Source organism: Papio anubis, chromosome X (assembly GCF_008728515.1).
Source record: "Papio anubis isolate 15944 chromosome X, Panubis1.0, whole genome shotgun sequence".
NCBI lineage: Eukaryota > Metazoa > Chordata > Mammalia > Primates > Cercopithecidae > Papio > Papio anubis.
The window spans coordinates 130,752,717-130,758,609 of record NC_044996.1 but is presented as its reverse complement, the minus strand read 5'-3'; the positions used below and the strand labels follow the sequence as shown (position 1 = coordinate 130,758,609).

At 38.6% G+C, this 5,893-nt stretch overlaps 1 pseudogene; it reads right to left on the bottom strand.

The window, feature by feature from the left end:
• Positions 1-1,988: 1,988 nt before the first annotated feature.
• On the bottom strand, positions 1,989-3,665 carry LOC100999697 (annotated as a pseudogene).
• Positions 3,666-5,893: the final 2,228 nt, after the last annotated feature.

Below are 5,893 nucleotides of genomic sequence, written 5' to 3'. Positions count from 1 at the left end.
GTTCTGGAGGCTAAAAGTCTGAAATCAAGGTGTTGGCAGGGTGAGGCTCCCTCTGAAACCTTTCTTACCTCTTCCTACCTTCTCGTGATTTACAGGCAATATTTGGTTTGCAGCTACGTAACTCCAGTCCTTGCCTTGTCATGAGCATTTTCCCTGTGTCTCTGTATTAACATGGCCATCTTCTTAAAAGGACACCAGTCATTGGAATGCAGCCCACCCTCCTCCAGTATGACCTCATCTCAACCACATCTGCAACAACCCTATTTCTAAACAAGGCCACATTCTGAGGTACTAGGAGTTAGAACCTCAGCATATCTTTTGGGGGGCGGGGTGGGGACATAATTCAACCCACAAATAAGTGCCTACACAAAAAAACTGCAGTAGTAGTAAACAGTAAAATGTGAAGTCTCCCTCTCTATCTTCAAGCCTAAGCCACTTAATATAGGGTATTCAACTGGCCACAGATAATAGTTCAGGATTGAATGTGTGAATGAACGTGGGGCAGTAAGACATGAGGGAAGATTTTCCTTTGGAAAAGAAGGTTCCTCACTCTTCCATAAAGCTCTCTTCTGGATGGAGTGGTGTGCAAATGTGTATCCTGGAAGTGTTGCAGCCCTTCCATAACACATGGGGGGCCAACTTTAGGAGGAAGCTGACAATCTCCTTAATATCCTGCTGAGCTGCTGCATCAAACTGACTCAAGCTTGAATGCTTTCCACTGGTTACAACCACCATTATTTATGTCTTTCATGTGTAAATTTGTTTTGAGTTGGGTTTTTTTAGTGTAAATCTTAATGAATAAGGCATTGTACAATCATCATCTTCCCATTGCTTCTGCATTCAGAATAATTTCTCATTTTAGGAATTAAAGAAAACATATCCTTCCTTCCACAATGATCATTTACATAAGGCATGAACAATAACCTAAATGGTAAAATGTAAAAATAGAAAAAGATTAAGTTCATGTATCTTTTCATTTTCCTTTCATCAGCAAAGATGCTGGAACACAGATAATGCAGGGAAATACTTTTGTACAAAATTTCTATCAATGAAAGCACAACACCAGCAAAGATGGATTACCTTGTATTTATCCATTCAGAGAACACATCGGATGGTGAGGACTTTTTGGAATGACAACAAAGCTCTATTTGAATACTTGAATTTTCCCCAAAACAAAAGCCCTGACTTTGATGAGGGTTACTTATTGAGTCTCAAAGTGTGGCCCATGAACCAGCAGAATCAGCATCAACTGTGAGCTTGTTAGAAATGCAGTCTCAGGCCCCACCCTAGACTTACTGAATCACAAAGTAGATTTCAACAAGATCTCCAGGTGATAGTATGTATGTTAAAGTTTGAGAAGCACTAGCATATTACATTGTTAAGACAATTATGCTACTAAAACTGAAAAATCTGTGAAGCCCTGCGTCCTGAAATGGTCAAGCTGATCGTACAGCAGTGGCTCTTAACCCTGGCTGTACATTAGAATCACCTGGGGAGGCTAGGCGTGGTGGTTCACACCTGTAATCCCAGGTAAAATCCCAACACTTTGGGAGGCCAAAGTGGGCGCATCGCTTGAGCCCAGGAGTTCCAGGCCAGCCTGGGCAACATGGTGAAACCCCGTCTCAAACAAAACAAAACAAACAAACAAAAAAACCACTCTCTCTCTCTCTCTCTATATGTACACACAAAAATTAGCTGGGCGTGGTGATGTGCACCTGTGGTCCCAGCTACTCGGGGGTGCTAAGCTGGGAGGATTGCTTGAGCCCAAGAGGTGGAGGCTGCAGTGGGCCGAGATTGTGCCACTGCACTCCAGCCTGGGAAACAGAGTGAGACCCTGTCTCAAAATAATAATAATAATAATAATAATCACCTGGGGAGCTTTTAAAGTGATGCTAAGGCTCAAGGCAAAACCCCCCTAAACCGTATGGATCAAAATTTTTCTTTGAGTTGGGCTTAAGATCAGCAAAACATTTTAAGAAGCCCTTGGGTGATTCTTTTTTTTCCTTTATTAAAATAGTGAGTTTTATTTCACTTGTATATTTCTGTCTCCCCACCATTTCCATGTCTGACCACTGCTACTAATACGTCATAACATTCCATACATACTTAAAACCAAGCAAAGAGTGGAGTTCCATCTTTAAAAACTAAACAGGCATTTTGGACAACACATTCTTGGCAATGCAACCTGGACAACATTTATCAAACATAGTAGGGAAAGTTCTCACTCTGCATTATAAAAAGGAGAGCCAGATATCAACTGTTATGGAAATGAAGTAAGACGGAAAATTTTTAACAAATTGTCCAAAATATTTTCTTAAAGAGACTTCCTCCACTGCCAGAGATCTTGAATAGCCTCCTGGTCAGTCATCTAGAAGCAATTCTTCACATAACTGATGAACCTGGCTTCCACTCTGGGAAGAGAACCACCTTTTCTATACTTGCTTGCATTTTTGCTTTAATGTCTTCTACAGAACTAGGTCCTTTTGGTGTTTTAGGAGTTTTTTCCCGTTTTTTGAAGGATTCTTGTCCTTTTGCACTTGGTGTTGATGATGGTTTTGAGTCTTTTCCATTCGGATTTGACTTGTGTGCATTTTTGGCTGGAGTAACTCGTATAGATTTCTTCACTGGTGTGGCGCTTTTTCTTCAGTTTCTTCATCATCAAAATCATCATCATCATCATCATCATCTTCATCTTCATCAGCAGCAAGTATTACTTTTTTCTGTGGAACCTTGCTACCACTTCCAGGGGCCAACCACTTTCCAGATATACTTAAGAGTTTCACATCCTCCTCCTCTTCATCTTCTGACTCTGCATCTTCCTCCACTAAGTGCTATCCACTAATATGCACTGGCCCTGAACCACACTTCAACCATAAGAGCACTGGTGGTGTTATTTCAAAGCCCCCAAGGGAAATCGTTGGCTCTATAGACATTTTCAAAGTTGCCAGTGTTACTTTAATTGGACTGCCTTCATAATTCATTGCCTCTGCTTCAACAATGTACAATTCATCCTTTGCACCAGCCCCTAAACTGACTGTTCTTAAAGATAACTGGTGCTCATTTTCATCATTATCCACCTTAAAGTGATCATCTTTGTCGGCCTTTAGTTCACAACCGAAAAGATAGTTCTGGGGCCTCAGGGGGCTCACGTCCACATCCATCGAATCTTCCATTGGGTAGCTACACACACTTAGGTGGGAGAGAAGGCGGATAGAGACAAACGACCCCACTCAAGAGAACAGCCGCACAGGACAGAATCACACCTGGGCAGGTGATTCTTATATGCAACTGTGGCTGAGAATTATTAGTGTAAAGCAGCAGTTCTCAAACTTGAGTGTGCATCAGAATAACCTAGAGGGCTTGTTAAGATACAGATTACCATGCCCAACTCTCAATTTCTGATTTAGCAGGTTTCAGGTAAGGCCCAATAATTAGCATTTCTAATAAATTCTCAGATGTTACTGACGCTGTTCCTCCAGGACCACACTTTGAGAACCACTGATGTAGAGAAAAAAAAAGTGACTGAACTGGAAACTCAAAAGGCTGCCCAGGGTCTCTTAAAGGCAAAATAATTCATTATCTCATACCCATTAGGATGGCCACTATCAAAAGAACAGAAAATAACAAGTGTTAGGATGCAGAGAAATTGGAATCCTTGTATACTGTTGGTGGGAATGTAAAATAGTGCAGTTATTATTAAAAATAGTACAGAGGTTTCTCGAAAAATTGAAAATAAAATTACCATATGATCTAGCAATCTCACTTCTGTGTATATAGCCAAAAGAACTGAAAATAGGATCTCAAAGAATTATTTGCACACCCATGTTTATTGCAGTATTATTCAGAACAGCCAAGAAGTGGAAGCAACCTAGATGTCTAACAGATAAACAGATAAACAAAATGTCATATATGCATACAATGGAATACTATGCAGCTTTAACCAGAAGGAAATACTGTCACAAGCTATGACACGAATGAACCTCAAGGACATTATGCTAAGTAAAATAAGCCAGGTACAAAAATATAAATACTCTATGATTCCACTCATATGAAGTATCTAAAGTAGTCAAAATCATAGAAAGTAGAAAGGTGGTTGCCAAGAGCTGGTGGAAGAGGGAGAGGGAACTAATGCTCAATGGGTATACAGTTTCAGTTTTGCAAGATGAAAAAGTTCTAGAGATCTGCTATACAACAACATGAATATACTTAACACTGTTGAACTATATGCTTAAAAACTGTTAGGATAAATGTAATGTTTTTTCAACTACAATAAATAGGGCAAAATAATTCAGATAATCACTTTCTAAAAGTTATTTGCTTTAATGTACATGCATATGTTATTTAAATTTTTACAACAAATTTTATTCTAAAAAGCTTTAAATATAATTATTTTACAGTTCCCCAATAAAATAAACCAAATTTTCAATCAAGAAATACTTCAAAATCATGATTTAAATATTTTAGACCCCTTTTTGCTATTCAAAGTGCTTTGGTTTGAACTTCTTTGTGTAGACATTTTTCTCTGAGATTCTCTCTAAATGATGAGGTAAAACACCACGACATTAAAATACCACTTTAATCTTACAACCGCCCCAACATGAACTCCTTAGCTTTTGTCAGAACCCCAAAGAGTCCTCTTATCCAAAATTAAGAACTCCTGCTCTCAGAGGGTATCCCTACTGAGTATAGTGCCCTATAAGGGTGTTCCCATGGAACTGCAGTAAAACTTTGTGTTAATTACCTCAGTGTCACCTACAACTCTGCAAGCTTCTTGAAAACCAAGAAGAGTCTTAAATTTATCTATCTTTGGCACCTAGATGTGCATGAGAATGTATTCAATGAAACCTCTATAGACACATGATTGAATAAAAGATCTCTATATTCCCTTCCACTTTGTACACTATTGATAATTTGCAAGAGGTGAAATGTTTTCTATAGGCATATCATTTGGAATGATTAGAGCAGGCAAAGGGTACAAATAGAAAACAGAATTCTACCTCCTTTTCTTCACAAGTGCTATAGTACTCATAGAGAATAAAGATGTAAATCTTTCTGGCTAGACACCTTGTACCTTTCCCTGGAATCCCAAGCCCTCAACCGCAGTGATCACCAGCCACTGACAAACACTTCAGAGATTCTCAGGACCTAGACACGTCTCAAAGAGAAACTACATAAAGGGCTATTTAGAGAACTGACACTTTCATTTTAAAAATCCCCAAAACACGAACCAGCAATGGTAATGCAATAATTCTGGAGACTGGTGGTTCTAACAAAGACAACTGAGAGGAAATAGGGAACAGATACACAGGTATTTAGACATAATTGGAGGGAAGTAGTCAAGAGATAAAACTCAGCTGGGGCCATCAACCAACTCTAATAACTTGTTCATTACAGGATTTAGGATGATGTGGTCCACATTCTCCCTGACAATTCAATTATGTTAACAGATTTATACTTTTATAGAATTGTGTATTACATGTGACTTTCCCTTTTTAACAAAAAATGCATTTTGGTAATATAAAACTGTCAAGACATGATAGTGTTTTACTACAAATTGACTTTATACACAGAATAGCATAGTGGTGAAAGAGCAAAGGTTCTGTAGCTAGACTGGATGATTAGAATCCTGGCTCTGTTCCATACCAGCTATGTGACTTTGCATATATTATTTAACCTGTCTCAGTCTCAGTTTATTTATCAATAAATAGAGTTAGTTAACAGTATACATTTTATAACATCATTGCCTAATATAACTTTCTGTGATTATGGAAATGTTCTCTGCAGTGACCAAATGGTAGCCACCAGCCTCATGTGGCTACTGAGCAGCTTAAATGTGACTAGGATCAACTAAGGTACTAAATGTATAAATTGATTGTATTTTAATTGATTTAAA